Source organism: Capsicum annuum, chromosome 5, assembly GCF_002878395.1.
Source record: "Capsicum annuum cultivar UCD-10X-F1 chromosome 5, UCD10Xv1.1, whole genome shotgun sequence".
Taxonomy (NCBI): Eukaryota; Viridiplantae; Streptophyta; class Magnoliopsida; order Solanales; family Solanaceae; genus Capsicum; species Capsicum annuum.
In genome coordinates, this window is record NC_061115.1 from 181,169,142 (window position 1) to 181,186,716 (window position 17,575).

A 17,575-nucleotide genomic window follows, 5' to 3' on the forward strand; every position below is an offset into this window, starting at 1 on the left:
CCATTGGAAATTGTGTTTTTTGAGAAAGTGTGTGTTATAAGCACATTCATATTGAATATTTGAGATATTTTGAATGATTTGACCTTTTGGTCTTAATGAAGTTATTTTGAACTCGAGTGTGAAAGAAATCCACAACGTGGTTGATTTTGATAGATGGGAAGCATGATGGCTCCCGATGTATATTTATATATTACTAAAATTTTTTTGTTGTGGATTGTCTTTGAAATAATCTGAGCTAAGTCCGGGAGAAATCTTTGGTATAAAGCGACCTTACTTCCCTAGAACTACGTTCCCCCGTAGGAGTGAGCCTGAGGCTGATTTATATAGTGATCACTAGTTTGTGTGAATTTGATATAGATAGTCCTACTTCGATGGCAAGTATAGGACGGCTCTCCCTAACGTGGGTTGTACGTTGGACTCCATGTAGCTCACATGGTTTATGTCTGTTATAGGATCTTCCAGTGTGTGTGTGTGTCCTTATGTCTATGGTGAACGGTGAAGTGATTTGAAAGTGGAATTGTGAAAGTTATTCTTTCGAAAGATTTAAATGAAATTTACATTATGAGAATTGATATTCTTGATAAACTGAAAGTGATTGACAAATTATATGATGACTTACACATGTTATTATACTTATTTCATCCTCTCATGATTATGATGATTTTCTTCATGCTATGTGAGTCTTTCATACATCCTGTATATTTATTATAAATATTTATGATGATGATGTTTATACAAGTGCATACACCCCCATATACTCTATTCTTTTCCATGGTACTGACCCACATCTTCGGATGTGGGCTGTATTTTCTCAGAATGTAGGTTCAGGTGCTCAGTTCCAGGTTTGACAGTGATTCTTCAGGCACGCTGTTCTATATCCTCTGTTGTGGTGAGTCCTCATGTTTTGAGGATGTGATATCTGATGTTGGTTTCACAGAATTATTTATATTTGATAACTGAGTATGATTCAGTTGGGGCATGTCTCAATGGCTCACTGGTTTTATTGATTTTCTTAGAGGCTTGTCAGACTAGTATAGATGTTGGGAGTTGACTAATAAGTCGTATTTTGTTATCTTTCTGAAATTCTTTTATTCTTGGATGATGATTACTCTATTGATATTTTAGGGTTATTTATGGAAACCTCATTGATTTATGTTGAACTGAATTAAAATGGCTCAAAGGGTTAGCTTGGGACTACTCGTAGCCTCAAGCACCGTGTGACGCTTCGGGACTCATTTTTGGGGCGTTACAAACTTGGTATCAAATCCTAAGGTTTTAAGGTGTACTAGGGAGTCTGACAAGCCGCGTTAAGTGGAGTCTTGATCATTGGTGTGTAGCGCGCCACATCTATAAGAAAGAGGCTACAAGAGGTTTTAGGAAAAAGTGTGATTCTTTCTTTCAGAAGTCTATCGTGCCTAAAGTGTCTCTCTCTCCTAGTGATTTGTGCTCTCCTCTTTCAGAAATATGCCTCTACGTCGAGCGAGAAGAAATAATGATGGTCAGCAACCTCAACCCGCTGACCGATTGAATAAAAACGTGTTTCACGCTGAATTTCGGGCAGCCTTTCAGGCGCTGGCCCAAGCTGTTACTGCAAATATTTAGGCCAACCCGGCCCCAACTCCACAGCAGTAGGGAGGTGATTCAGCTGCTGCCAAGATCCGTGACTTCATGTGAATGAATCCGCCAGAATTCTATGGGTCCAAGTCTGATGTGGATCCACGGTTGTTTTTAGAGGAGGTGCGGAAGATTACTCAGGTGATGTATGTATCTGAGGAACATAGTGTGGAGTTAGCTGCGTATAGATTGAAAAACCTCATTTATGACTGGGTTGTTGCTTGGAGGAAAGGTAGATATGAGGAGTTATCCCTACGACTTGGCAAGAGTTCCAGGATGCATTCCTAGATAAGTTTTTCCCTTTGGAGGTGAGGGAGGCAAAGGTGGAAGATTTCATGAACCTGCGATAGGGCTCTATGACTGTTAGGGAGTACTGTCTAAAGTTCAATCAGTTGGACAAGTATGCTCCTGACTTAGTGGCTGATAATCAGGCTAGTATAAGTAAGTTTGTGACTGGAGTATCTAGTTATGTGGTTAAGGAGTGTAGGTTTGCTATGCTGAATAGTGAGATGAATCTTTTTAGGCTGATGACTCATGCCCAACAGATTAAGGCAGATAAGATTAAGGAGAGAAATAGAATGAGAGGGAATAAGAGAGCTAGGTTCGAGCAACACGAATAGTGTTAGACTAGATCATAGGGAGGGAGGCGCACTCAGTATCAGGATCCTTCGTCTATGCCAGCACCATCTTGTGATAGTGCTCCCGTGCCTAGAGGTAGGCAGGAGTAATGTAGTAGGTCATATGCATCCATGTCCCAGTACAGTGCTGGCAGTAAGCTAAATCGTCCCCTGTGTCCTAAGTGTGGTAGGGCTCATTCGGGTAAGTGTTGGGGTGAGAAGAGGGGTTGTTTCTGGTATGGTGACATGGGTCACAGAGTTAGAGATTGTCCACATGATGGACAAGGGCATTGTGACTATCACCCTCAGACCCAGACTCAGACTGTTAGTGCTCCAGTTCCAGCGACTCGCCCAGCCGCAGCTCAGGGCGCCTCTTCTAGCAATGCTGGTGGGCAGTGCCAGAATAGATTCTATGCTTTACAATCCAGCCAGGAATAGGAGGACTCTCCCAATGTTGTTACTGGTATGCTTCGTATATTTTAGTTTGATGTGTATGCTTTGTTGGATCCTTGGTCCAGTTTCTCATATATTACAACTTTGATTGCTGTGAATTTTGAAATGAGTCCTGAGATTATTTTTGAGCCTATCCTAGTTTCTACCCAAGTGGGTGATTCGATTATTGCCCCGAAAGTGTATAAAAAGTGTCCTGTTATCGTTCTTCACAGAGTCTTGTTGGCTGATCCGATTGAGTTAGGCATGGTAGATTTTGATGTGATTCTAGGTATGGAATGGCTGTATTCTTCTTATGCCTCTATTGATTGTCGGACCCGAATGGTCAAATTTTAGTTTCTGGGTGCATCCGTGTTTGAGTGGTCTGGGAATTCTGTGTCACCCAAGAGTCATTTTATCTCTTACCTCAAAGCTAGAAAGCTTATTTCCAAGGGGTGTATTTACCATTTGGTTAGAGTCAAAGACACTAAGTCTGAGACTCCAGCTCTCCAGTCTGTTAACGTCGTCAATGAGTTTTCTGATTTCTTTCTAGATGATCTCCTAGGGATACCTCCTGATAGAGAGATAGAGTTTGGGATTGATCTTCTTCCTAATACTCAGCCTATTTCTATTTTTCCTTACAGTATGGCCCCTGCAGAACTTCAGGAGTTGAAAGATCAACTCAAAGATCTACTAGATAAGGGTTTTGTAAGGCCTAGTGTTTCTCCTTGGGGTGCTCCTGTGTTGTTTGTAAGAAAGAAAGATAGCTCTTTGCATATAAGCATTGATTACCGCCAACTGAATAAAGTCACCGTAAAAAATAAGTACTCCCTTCCGAGAATAGATAATTTGTTTGACCAATTGTAAGGTGCAAGTTATTTCTCAAAGATAGACCTTCATTTCGGCTATCATCAACTCAAAGTTAGGGAGTGTGACATCCCGAAAACCGCTTTCCAAACTCGCTATGGCCATTTTGAGTTTCTTATTATATCTTTCGGGTTAACTAATGCCCCAACAACTTTCATAGGCCTCAGGAATCGAGTGTTCAGACCATATCTGGATATGTCTGTCATAGTGTTCATCGATGATATACTGGTGTACTCCTATAGTGAGGATGAACATTCTGATTATCTCCGAACTGTCTTTCAAAACCTTAGATATCACAAGTTGTTTGCCATATCATTTCTTTTAAGGGTATTAAAGTTGATCCCCAAAATATCGAAGCTGTTAGAAATTCGCCTAGACCTATTTCTCTGACTGATAACCAAAGTTTCTTAGGTTTAGCTGGCTATTACCGCCATTTTGTTAAGGGTTTCTCCTCTATAGCATCTTCTATGACTCGGTTGACCCAAAAGAAAGTGAAGTTCTTGTGGTCCGAATCTTGTGAGAAGAGTTTTCAGGAGTTGAAGACTCAACTCACTTCAGCCCCTGTTTTGACTTTACCTGATGGTGTTGATGGTTTTGTGGTGTACTGTGATGCTTTGAGAGTTGGATTGGGTTGCGTATTGATGCAGAAGGGTAAGGTGATAGCTTATGTTTCTAGACAGTTGAAACCCTATGAGAAAAATTACCCTGCCCATGACCTTGAATTGGCTGCTATTGTGTCTGCGTTGAAAATCTGGAGACACTATTTGTATGGTGTCTGTGTTGATGTTTTCATTGATCATAAGAGTTTTCAGTATGTGTTTACCCAGAGAGAATTGAATCTTAGGCAGAGACGATGGTTAGAATTGTTAAAGGACTATGATATGAGTGTGCTGTACCATCTGGGCAAGGCCAATGTTGTGGCGGATGCCTTAATTAGAGTGTCCATGGGCAGTGTTTTGCATGTGGTAGAAGGTAAGAAAGAGTTGGCTCGTGATGTAAATCATTTGACTAGATTGGGGGTTAGGTTGTTTGACTCTGCTGAAGGTAGTATAGGGGTTCAGAGTAGTTCTGAATCCTCCTTGGTTTCGGAAGTGAAGGAAAAACAATACTTAGATACTAGTTTGGTCAGACTGAAGGAGTCAGTCAAGGACCAAAAAGTAGAGGTTTTCTCCCAAGGGGGCGATGATGTGTTGAGATTGTAGGGTAGATTGTGTGTCCCGAATGTTGATGATCTGAGATAGAGGATTATGGCTGAAGCACAAGGGGCGCGATATTCTATTCATCCTGGTGCCACCAAGATGTACCGAGACTTGCGGGAAATCTATTGGTGGAGTGGCATGAAGAAAGATATAGCAACATTTGTAGCTAAGTGTGCAACATGCCAACAGGTTAAGGTTGAACACCAAAGACCTGGTGGTATGATGCAAGAGTTTAGTATTCCTACCTGGAAGTGGGAAGAGATAAATATGGAGTTTGTGATTGGTTTACCTCCTTCCCGATGCCATCATGATTCCATTTGGGTTGTGGTTGATAGATTGACTAAGTCTGCTTATTTCTTGCCTGTTCATACTTCATATACTGCTGAGGATTATGCTAGATTGTATATCCGAGAACTAGTCAGACTGCATGGAGTTCCCTTGTCTATCATTTCGGATAGGGGTACTAAGTTTACTTCGCAATTTTGGAAAGCTTTTCAGAAGGGTCTTGGTACCCAAGTGCTTTTGAGTTCTGCTTTTCATCCGCAGACCGATGGTCAAGCTGAGCGGGCCATCTAAACCTTAGAGGATATGTTGAGAGCTTGTGCACTTGACTTTAAGGGAAGTTGGGACGATCACTTACCGTTGATAGAGTTTGCTTACAATAACAGTTTCTACTCTAGTATTGGCATGGCTCCATTTGAAGCCTTATATAAAAGGAAGTGTAGATCACCCATAGGTTGGTTTGAGGTGGGTGAAGCGGCTGTGAGTGGTTCTGATTCGGTATTTGAGGCTATGGAAAAAGTTAAGTTGATTAGGGAAAGGTTGAAAACTGTGCAGAGTCGTCAGAAGTCATATGTGGATGTTAGAAGGAGAGACCTTGAGTTTGAAGTTGGTGACGTAGTGTATCTGAAAATTTCACCCATGAGGGGGGTGAAGAGATTTGGAAAGAAGGGGAAGTTTAGTCCCCGTTATGTTGGTCCTTACAAAATTCTTAGCCGTGTTTGTAAGGTAGCTTATGAGGTCGAGTTACCTTCCGAGTTGTCCTCTGTTCATCCAATATTCCATGTCTCTATACTTAGAAAGCATATTAGCGATGCTGTGGTAGTGGATTCCTCTGTGAGTGCTGACATTCAAGAAAATCTTTCTTTTGATGAGATTCCTGTTGAGATTCTTGATTTCAGTGTTCGAAGACTAAGGAACAAAGAAGTTCCCTTGGTCAAGGTGTTGTGGCGAAACCAATCTGTTAAGGGTGCAACTTAGGAAGCTGAGGTGGATATGTGATCCAAGTACCCGCACCTATTTTCTGCGAACTTCGATCAAGCCGAAGGTACCGTTCTTCCCTAAATCATGCACTTTTCATAAAATTTGCAGCAGTTCAACTGTCATTTATTATGTGTTCAGCTATAGTTTCTTGAATTTATGTATTCTATGTTGCATTCGGAGTGAGAAACGATGTGGTGATGAGTCTAACGAATGGTTTCAGCTGTATGATCTATTCCCTATCTAATATTGGCATGTCTAGCGTCATTCGAGGATGAATGTTTCCATGGGGGGATGATGTAATACCCTGGAAAATTTTTCATTGAAATTTTGTGCGTAAACGTGTTGGGTTCTATCTTCTACAGTGAACTATAAATTTTCCGTGCAGAATGTCTTAAATTATGACCCACCATTACGTATAGTATTGAATAAGATTTCCAACGATATGTGGATCATCCAAAATGGACACTCGAGCGACGAGTTATGAACATTCTGATCGAACCGTGAATAGTAGTGAACAGTAAAACGTGCAGGACAAAGTATTGAGGCCTGGCGTATTTTTGCTTCAACTTTAAATGATCATAACTCCTTGTACATAATGATCTGGGTGATCTACTATATATCAAAGGAAAGCTCTGCAAGTCCTCTTTCCGATGAAATTGGTTTCATCCAATTTGTCTATCAGAACAAAACGTTATGGTTGATCTACTTCAGCCTATCAAAAGTGAATTTTTGGGTCAATTTCAAATAATCATAACTCCTCGTACGCAATGATCTGGGTGAGATACTATATATCAATGGAAATATATGAGAGTCCTCTTTCTAATGAAATTAGTTTCATCCAATTTGGATATCGGAGGAAAACGTTATGGTTGATCAACTTCAGATTATCAAAACAGTCCACCAAAGGACAGATTCGAGAATTATTTGATTTTTAAGGGTGTTTTGGTCATTACCCCTCACCCAAAATCCGTCCAAACCCTATATTAAAGCCTATTAGAAGAATTATATGTTATATTTCATCAAATTCCCTCAAAAAGAAAACCCTAAGCTCCTACATGCAACTTCAAGAACCTCGAAAGTTCACCATTAATTCTGCAAATTTATTCAAGATTCCAAGTTCCTAGTTGAATAACTGCAAGAGCCATCATTCAAAGGCACGATTAACATCTCAAAAACAAGTATCGATCTAAAGTTCATCATTCAAGGTATGTGGGGTTTTTCAACAAGAATTCTCTTTCGTTCTTGTGCCCAAAAGTAATTTTCTTTTCAAAGGCATGATTTTTATTTGATTTTTATGAATTTGAAGCATGAACCCATATCTTATGATGATTATTATGAAACATTGATGTTTATGATTTTGAAAGATGAATTTACATGTATGGTAATATAAAGCATGAATCTTGAATGATATTTATCATGATTTTGATATTTGGGTCGTGAATCTCCATTGAAAATTGTGTTTTTTGAGAAAATGTGTGTTATAAGCATGTTGATATTGAATATTGGAGATATTTTAAATGATTTGATCTTTTGGTCTTAACGGAGTTGTTTTGAACTCGAGTGTGAAAGAAATCCACAACGTGGTTGATTTTGATAGATGGAAAGCATGATGGCTCCCGATGTATATTTATATATTATTGAAATTATTTTATTGTGGATTGTCTTTGAAATGATCTGAGCTAAGTTCGGGAGAAATCTTTAGCACCAAGTGGTAGGTATAAAGCGACCTTACTTCCCTAGAACTACGTGCCCCCGTAGGAGTGATGAATGTTGATAATCATTCATAGATTTCAACTTACATACTAACATAGCTTCATGAAAATACATAAAGATCCCAACTTGAAACCATAAAACAACCATTAACATGAACATAATCATACCACAACAAAGTATTCACAATACATGATTTAAAACTTGATTCTTGAGCTCCATGGATGAAAGGGATCCATGGATAAATACGACGCATACCTTAGATTAAGGCTCTGTGAAAATTTGCGGTGAAATTGGCTTGAATCTTGAAATCCCCAATTGAACCCTTACTTGTTCTTGATAATCTTGGAGAGAAATTGAGCAAAAGGAGTATATTCTGGTCTCAAATGTCATTAGTCCCGTGTTATGGAGTATATATAGGGGTGGAAGATGACCAAAATGCCCCTAAAGAAAGAGAGAAAGATGCAGCTGTTCCTCCGTTAACTATCTGACAGGCTAAAGTAAATTGATTATAACTTTTTACTCTGATGTTGAAATTGGATGTAACCAATTGAATTGGAAAGAAGACTCAAAGATATTTCCATTGATATATAGCAGCTCTCACAGTTAATTATATACAAGAAGTTATGATCATTTGAATTTGAATGAAATTTTGACCTGAAATGCGCTCGGAATGCGGGAGCATTTCAAACTAGTGAGTTAGCCACTGAAATGCGCCCAAAATGCGCTCAAAATGTGTCCAATACATACTAGGGGCTTTCCCCATTGCAACGCAACTTGAAAATCCAAAAACAGAGGTCGAGAAGGTCGTCAAATAAATTTCCAAAGTTAAGAGGTCTAAAATGAGATTAAGTGTTGAACTTGAACACTTAGCAAAATTTTTATGTGTTGGAATCTCTCATGGAGCTTTATGAGCTGAATTTGACATACAATTTTTACGAGGTCTTACTAGCTCAATCTTCAAAGATTCAAACTTAGATTCTAACACTTAACATGGATATCCCCAAACCTTTAATGAACCATACTACTTCCATCATAGCCTACTAATACCACATCTCTAAACATATATCCTTACCTAAACCATGAGAAACAAAATCATACCAAAAGATTCAACACCATCTATCCATAACTCCTTAACTTAACTAATAAGAACACGATACTATATAACTATCCCCCTTCCACTTAGTAACTCCTGTGTACTACTAACCACACACAACACTTAATAACCTTAGAAAATAATGCAACCCCATATCACCTTGGGCACACCTCTACATCATACTTAGTTATGAATAACTGAACTTTAACTCATGCATACATGTCCAAGGCTACTAGACCACTTCCATATAACTAGAATCACTAAACAACCAATTATTATTTCCACCTTAATGATCATGCTATACTATTCAAACTTAATGTCTAATGCTAAACATGATTTATAATCCAACCTGACATACTATTCTCACTTGGAAGATATAAAATAAAGCATCAAGAAATGCTAGTCCACTAGAACCTTGTAATAATGATATTTGATCATAATCTTATAGTCTACCTAATTACAGTCCATAAGCACATCTCTCTTCCACACATATCTAGTACTTATCCATCCATATATTTAAATTATAACCCTATCTCTACAAACCCCAACAACCAAATACTTTCATTAATAACATATACTTTCCTAACACAATAAATACCCTCAATAACTCCTTTTCTACTTCAAGTAAACAACAATTCGCCTTAACTAATATCTCTTTCTCTACCTTCCACCAGGAAAGTAGTACCCCATTTATTACCCCTAAGCTAACACAGAAGGACATATCACCTTAACACAAACTTGATAGAATATATAAATTCATCTATATACTTTCGATCAGATGCCATTATCAACTTTCTTGTCATTACACTTCTATAGCCTTACTTCCAACTATAAGAAGGTTCTACTACTTATTAATCATAGCACTCTAGGTGTCAATATCTCTTGAATACAAACTCTATTTAACAATCTAGTTTTATACTATCTCATCTTATAAGCACTATCTTTATTGAAGGGTTAATGAGGAATCTAAATACATATATTACTTTCCCTTAGCTGAACAACTCATAAAGATGAGGAAATGACTTTCAACTTGAGAAACTTATAAAACACTAGTGAACTTCTTTCAATCCCCTTTTGTGACTTCTGAAGTTACTAATAGTAAATCTGAGAGCATCATCTTAGGAGGAATTGGAACTTGCTAATCATGTTATCTCAAGAATATAACATAGATGGAGAAGTATGGATTAACACATATATCAGCAAAATTTTTTAAAGAAACAACTTTACAGCATGATCTAGAGTATGAAAGAAAAGAAACTCTTCTTAAATTCCCTGTAGCCTCTCAAAGAAAAGTACAGACGTCTCCATACTATTTTGCAAGATTCTACTAGACACGGCTTAACAGACACTCTAGGAAAATTGAACTTTGTGCTCTGATTCCAAGTTTATAATGCCCCAAGACTACTCCCTGGACGTCACACGACGCTTAGGACCATAGTGATCCCAAGCTAACCCATGAACTGGCACACTATTAAGAAACTAAGTTAAATATATATAAATAACTAAGTTTACTGTGCGGAAATATAATCATGATAAAATTTGGGAAAAATACAATACTGATACAATTTTAGATTTTTGTAAAATTGAAGAGCAAAACTAAAATTACAAGACTGACTTAGACTGAAATCCATGAAGCCTCTACTATACTGACTATAAATAGCTAGGATACAACTGTAACTTCCACTAATCAATACATATGAATAAGAAAGTAAAGTACATTAATAACATCTAACTGAAGTCCCTAAAGTAGGAGGACTCATCATCTGCTAACTTGAATCTGCAACTGTTTGATCATGATATATGAACTACAACTGAACTAGTGCCTACATTATTAAACAATGTAGCACATAGATCTATATATGGATCAGTACTTTTGGAATATACTGAGCATACGGGGGTGAATGCATAAGTAAAACAATAAATGCAATAATTCAAATAAACTTTTAAAAATGGCATGCTAAATGTGAGTGACTCACCTTGGCTTGAATAATAAAAGATGAAAAATCATATATCACGAGTAGTAAAGTATAAAAGAAATTCTTGTGAGCCACCACACTTAGTTCTAATAAACTGTATTCTTATTCTGTCTTTCAAATCATGCAGGCTAAGTGAAAAAGGCTCACTTTTATCAATCTTAAAACTTAAAGCTGAAATCTAATAATTGAAGTCTTAAGTAAGAGAATGTCTAAGTAGATTTGTGAGCCTTTACACTTAGTTTTCTCAAACTGTTTTGACATTTTGATGTAAGACTTAGGGGATTTGGGAGGTTCTTCTTACCGACATACACTATGTGAGCTATCATGATGTCTAATTTTATGTTCCCCTAAGGGGAAAGCCTCGCATTGGGGAGAGGTGTCAGACTCTTGCCAAGGAGTATAACCTTATCTTATGTGATCATTGACTTAGCCCACTATAGGTCCTTAATCTCAATCCTACGGTGGTACTTCGTTCTGGGGCATGAGACCTTAGAAGTATACCCAACTCGGTGCTAAATACTACTCCCATTATTTTGCTCAGAACTTTAGCAAATCCACCTTCAAATAGCACAAGGGTTTGTAATGAAAACCAATTATGCTTATCTTTCTTTAAATCATAAACTGTATGAACAATGTGGATTCCTTATCTTAGCTTAGGATCAAAAGATCAACTTTCTTTCTTAAATCTTGGTAAACAATTTGTAAAAGAGGCCCAAAATCATAATATTGTTGAGATATCATATCTTAAACTTAGGGCTTTTAAAACCAATGCTTCAAACTCATGAAAATTCATAGAAAAATGTCATGTTCAATATCATTCTTGAATACTTCAACAATATCAAGGTAATGAAATTAGAATCACAATATCATGCTTAAAACTCAGTTGGAAAACTGTAAAATCATATCACACACATAATGATGTGAAAATAGATATGCATTTCAACATTTAAATCACTTGTGACATCATAATCTTCAAATAATGATAATTGGGTATGAACCCTAAATTGAAACTCATGAAAATTCATCTTTAAAAATACTAGTTTTGGGAATAAGGATGAAAGGAGTATCCTTGTTCATAACCCCACATACCTTAATTTCTTTAATTGTGAAGAAAGCTTGAATCTTGAAACTTGAATAATGAATTTGTGAAAGAAACTCTATTCTTGATCTTTTTTCTTGAAGTTTCAATGAACTAGGAAGCTTTAACCTTGGATTCTTGAAGAAATATTGAATTCAAAACTTAAATCCTTGTGTTCTTGAGAGAAAAGTTGAAATTTGTTTATGGTAGTAAGAGGAAGGGTTTACGTGATGTTTTATGATGAAAAGTGGGCAAACAATGCCTTTTGGGTGTTATAAGTCGCCCCTTGGACTCTTGGGATTGAGGGGAAAGGACCAAAGTGCCCTTTGACCCTTAAGGAGTTGAAAACGGTAGGGGAATGGAGTAGGCGGCACCTCTTTTTGTCCGCGGGAGTAGAGCCCATGACGCCTCCTCTATCCTGGCACAATAACCGCAGCGGCGCGGGCATATCGCCTCTACTTACTGCCTCTCACAAAAATGGTTATAATTTTTTGCCCGGGTATTGGATTTAAGAAAAATTTATATCGTCGGAAAGATGATTCAATTATATACAATTTGGTGGGTCTTGAGCTGAGAAATTATATGTATATCAAAGTTTATACAGCTTTAAAATATACCCTTATAAAATCAAATTTCAAATTTTGGATGAATCAAAGGGTCTTAGCTCAACTTTGTTCTAAGGGATTCTTATGAATATTTTTTTACCTCGAAAGAACATAAAACACTAGGATAAAGATCATGAAACTTATATTCTCATGGGATCACCCGCTAGGTTAGGATTGATATCAGGGGTCACCCATTAGTTAGGAATGACTCCACAGCAATTATCTTTACTCGTGGTACAGTACTGACAACCTTAAAATTAGGGTTATAGATTGGACCCCAACTTAGTTATCTTATCTTTTTTGGGGCATGTCGGTTAGATAATTACCTTCCACAATTTCAGTTTTAGTCTTCAGGTTAGAACTCAGCTCAGTTTTAAAGAAGCAGGACTGTCATACATAGTCAATCAGTATCAGTAATTGAGTTATCAGTAATTTTAGATATCAGTTATATAGTTAGAAGAACCAGTACTTAGCTTTAGAAAAGCTCAGTTATAGTATACACGTACTCTTATGTTCAATTAATGTATATCATTTAGTCAGTTATTGTTCATGCATATGAACCCTTGAATTTAGCCTTACCTCATCTAGCATACCAGTATATTCCCATGTACTGATGTATACTTTCCTCCACTATGATATTTTATATCATAGGTTCAGATGCTTAGGTTCCTGACCGCACTTAGCAAGATTTAGCCAGCAGTAGCAGATTTAGTAGTGAGTCCTCATCTATCAAGGATATGCTTTTATTTCAGTACTTCAGCTTAGTGGTATTTTAGTAGATAGAGTTAGTTGAGGGATTGTCCCATCAACTCCACTTTCAGACAAATTCAATTAGAGGATTTTTAGAAAGTATTTTAGATTTAAATATTATTATTCATTATCCATATTTTATATGTTTTGAACCTTATGGTATTTCAGCCTATTATTCTGTAATTATTTTAGTATTATTTTTCAATGATCACAACATATATCATTCATAGGTTAGGTTGTAGTCTTTTGGGGTCGCAAGCACCATGTGATGAATAGGGGGTAGTATTGGGTCATTATAGGGTGCCAGGCTATAAATCTTAAGGTAGTGTTAGCAGTGCTCGAACAAATCCTCTTTGCCAAAAATATGGCAAAAATCATCAGGGTGTCTGCAGGGCTAGCAGTGATGTATATTTGAGGTGTAGCAAACAGGGTCATAGAATCAAGGAGTGTCGTTAGGTGGGTTCACAGAGTCAGTGTAATTGTCCCCCAACTCAATCCGATCGCTTATCTCAGTAGGGTGCCATTTCCAGTGCTACAAGTGGGCAATAATAAACAGGCTCTATGCACTCCAGTCCTGATAGGATCAGAAAAGTTCTCCTGATGTGTTCACTTATATGTTACAAGTTTACTATTTACATATTTATGCTTTGCTACATCCAGGAGCTTCTTTGTCTTTTATAACTCCTTATATTTCTGTCAACTTCAGAGAGTCCCAAAATCCTAATAGAGACTTTCTCAATCTCTACCCCAGTGGGTAAGTCTATTATAGCCCAGCAGGTAAACAGGAATTGTCCAGTTATGGTGTCTTAGAAAATTTCTTCAGCAGACCTTGTAGAGCTAGAGATGATGGATTTTGACATCATTCTCGATATGGATCGACTCCATTCATGCTATGCTTCAGTTGATTATAGGATCAGAATTATCTATTTTTATTTCCAGAAAGAACCAGTCCTTGAATGGAGGGGTAGTTTATAACACCCCAAATCTGGTACTTAGAATGCTATACAAAGATCATGACCTCGAAGGACCAAAATCTAACCCATTACTGTTATTTGTAACTGAGCACTGAATAATACATTGTAAATATGTAGAATATAAGCTGTAAGGCCATAAGGTTCAAAACTGAACTAATACTGAATATAATATAATATCTGTAATGGGGTATAAAAATAGCCAAAACTAAAATAAACTGTCTAAACACATACTATAGTTTGAAAGCCTCTAAACTGTCTGACAATCTATAGAGTTGATGGGATATTTCCCTAACTAACTCCGAACTATTGAAATAATAAAGTAATAAAATAATCATGTTATCATCAAATGATGAGGACTCAGTGTTAGTCTAGCTGCTGAATGTCTGATCTACTAAGGATGCTCAAGAGCTCATGCTTCTAAACCTATGGTATAAAACACCATAGCGCAAATGCGTCAGTACGTTGAATGTATTGATATACAAGTGAGGTAGGCTAATTACAAGGATTCATATGCATGAACAATAATAATTGACTATATAACATGAATGTAGAATATATGCATGAATACATAACTGTAATTGAGATCGTGATATCGCAGACTCATGAATTCTGATAACGTGGATTTACTGATATCTGAGTACAGATACTAGGATACTCAATAACTGAGTCTACTGAATACTGATGAACTAATGTCATATTACTAATAAAGGAATGACTATTTCTGACAGTTTTGATTATGAAGAACTAGTCTGATTGGCTGTATCTGACAATCCCAAAACTGAATACTGCTAACATGGGTTTTATATAATTAATATACTATTAACTGAGTTTGTGATAACATGATTACGGAGTTTGAATACTGATAACATAAGTGACTATATTTGACAGTCCTAACACTGATGGAACTAGCTAGGTTCCGCACTGTACTGATTTGATTATATATGACAGTCCTAGATTTCTGTAGAATTAAACTGAGTTCTATTACTAAAACTGGATCTGAAACTAAGACTGTGGGAGGTAATCATCTAACCAACATGCCTCAAAACTAAACTGGTGGGGTCATACCTGTAACCCCAGCTGGAAGGGTATCAGTATTGTGCCATGGGTAAAGACAAGCTGTGAGTATACTCTCTCTGACAAGGAGCTCTTCCACCAAGCCCTCCTAGTAGGAAAATCAGATAATATGTATAAATCCTTTAATACGTAGGGTGAATATCAACCTACGTTGGCTACGTAGTTCTGGAACACAAGGATTGCTTCTAAGAATCACACCCTTCACTGAATAACAGGTGAGTCCCTATCCTTGGGTTCACTCTGTGCTAAATCCTACTCCCAACTGAATAGGCACTGAACTGAACTGATACTAATGGTATTGTTTAGTTAAGCTAAACTGTGTTTACTAAGTTTCGTTGACTGATAGAATGCTACTGAGATCTGAGTTCCGTTGACCGATGGAACGCTATGGAATGGTATTCAATTCTCCACATGATAAAAAGTGAAAATATTGAAAATACCACATGTATAAAAGTGGATTCTCTTTGAAATAAGTCTTTAACATTTCTAGGATAATTTTAAGCTAGGTTGAAGTATGGGGTGTGTATATCTGTTGGTGCAAGTCAAAAACTCTAGTTCCGATACTCCTAACCTTGAGCCAGTTCCAGTCGCAAGTGAATTCCCAGATTTGTGTCCCAAATATCTCCCCGGAGTTTCTCCCAAAAGGGAAATTAATTTCGGAATAGATCTTCTTCCTGATACTCAACCCATCTCTATTTCGCCATCCAGAATGGCTCCATCTTAACTTAAAGAGTTCAAAGAGAAGTTTAAAGACCTTTTATATAAAGGATTTATCAGGCTCAATGTATCTCCTTGGGGCGCACCCGTCCTATTCATGCGAAAGAAAGATGGTTCTCTTAGAATGTGTATAGACTACCGTCAGTTGAACAAAGTCACAGTCAAGAATAAGTACCCACTTCCTAGAATAGATGACTTATTCGACCAACTTTAGGGTGCCACTTACTTTTCTAAGATAGACCTTAGATAAGGCTATCATCAGCTCTGAGTAAGAAATATGATATTCCAAAAATAACTTTTAGAACTTGGTATGGTAACTTTGAATTCCTAGTCATGTCATTTTTTTAACCAATGCCCCATGTAATTCCCCCAAAATCCTCTTCCAATCTGAGCCTTAGAGCGTATTTGTTAAAGCAAAAATTCGAGTTAAAATGTTTCAAAAATATCCTCCCAAGTATGAAATACTTTGAATCATGTGGGAATCTATTTGAGAATGAATTAAGATCATAGAGGTCCCCTAACTCATGGTCGAGTTGAAAGCTTTCCTATCGTTTAAGTTTTAGTGACTGTAAAAATTTGGGTCAACTTTAATCGACCATAACTCATTGTATATGAATAACTGCGTGGCTTTCTATATATAAAATGAAATTTCTTTGAATTATCTTTCAAACAATACTAATTTTGCCTAAATTCGATATCGAATCAAAGAGTTATTCCCATTTTACTCCAGCATATCAAGCTGGGAAATGTGTGATGACATTTCTGATGGCCCATCACATTTTTGATGGCCTGGCACATTTTTGACAACATTTATGATGACGTCGATAGACTTAGGAAGACACTCACAAAATCCACCCTTTTGTGATGACATTTTGTGACAGCCTGTCACAGGTTTGACGGCCTGTCACAAATGTCGTCAGCCATTTTTTTTAGCAATTTAGAGACGTTTCTGCAAGGGTATTTTGGTCATTTCCCACCTTTTTTGAGCCTCTATAAATATGAGAAACCCTCATTTCAAACCCTAATTCAATCATTTTCTTTTCCAATTCTCTCAAGAATGTCTAGGGTTTCATTCAAGAACCCTAATCTTCCAAAATTCAACCATAAATTCTTCAAGATTTCTTCAAGAATCAAGTTCCTCATAGTGTGGGCTTCAAGAATTTATTTATTTCAAGTATGGATAAAATTTCAAGAACTAAATTTCATCCTATTTTAAAGGTTAAGGTATGTAGACGTTGATTCTTAGGTCCCTTTCATCCAAGAAGCTCAAGAACCCTTTTTAAAACTAAAAGATTTTTATGTTTATGAGTTGTTAATGATTTGTATGAGTTTAAATTGATGTTTAATGTGTTGTTGATTTTTGATTTATGTTTTCCTACAAAATTTATGAGCTTTGACCCTAGTATGTGGAATTCATATGATGTTTCTGATAGACCTTCTTGAAGTTGTTTTCTATGTGATGTGTTCGTGACTTTTGGGTGTAGAAATGGTTGAATAAGTGAAGCATGTACCCCATAGGTTTGATAAAGAGCTTAGGTGAAGCATAAGGGACACTATAGTATGTTGAATAGGAAACCCCAAATTGTGAGCTAGTCCATGCATGCCT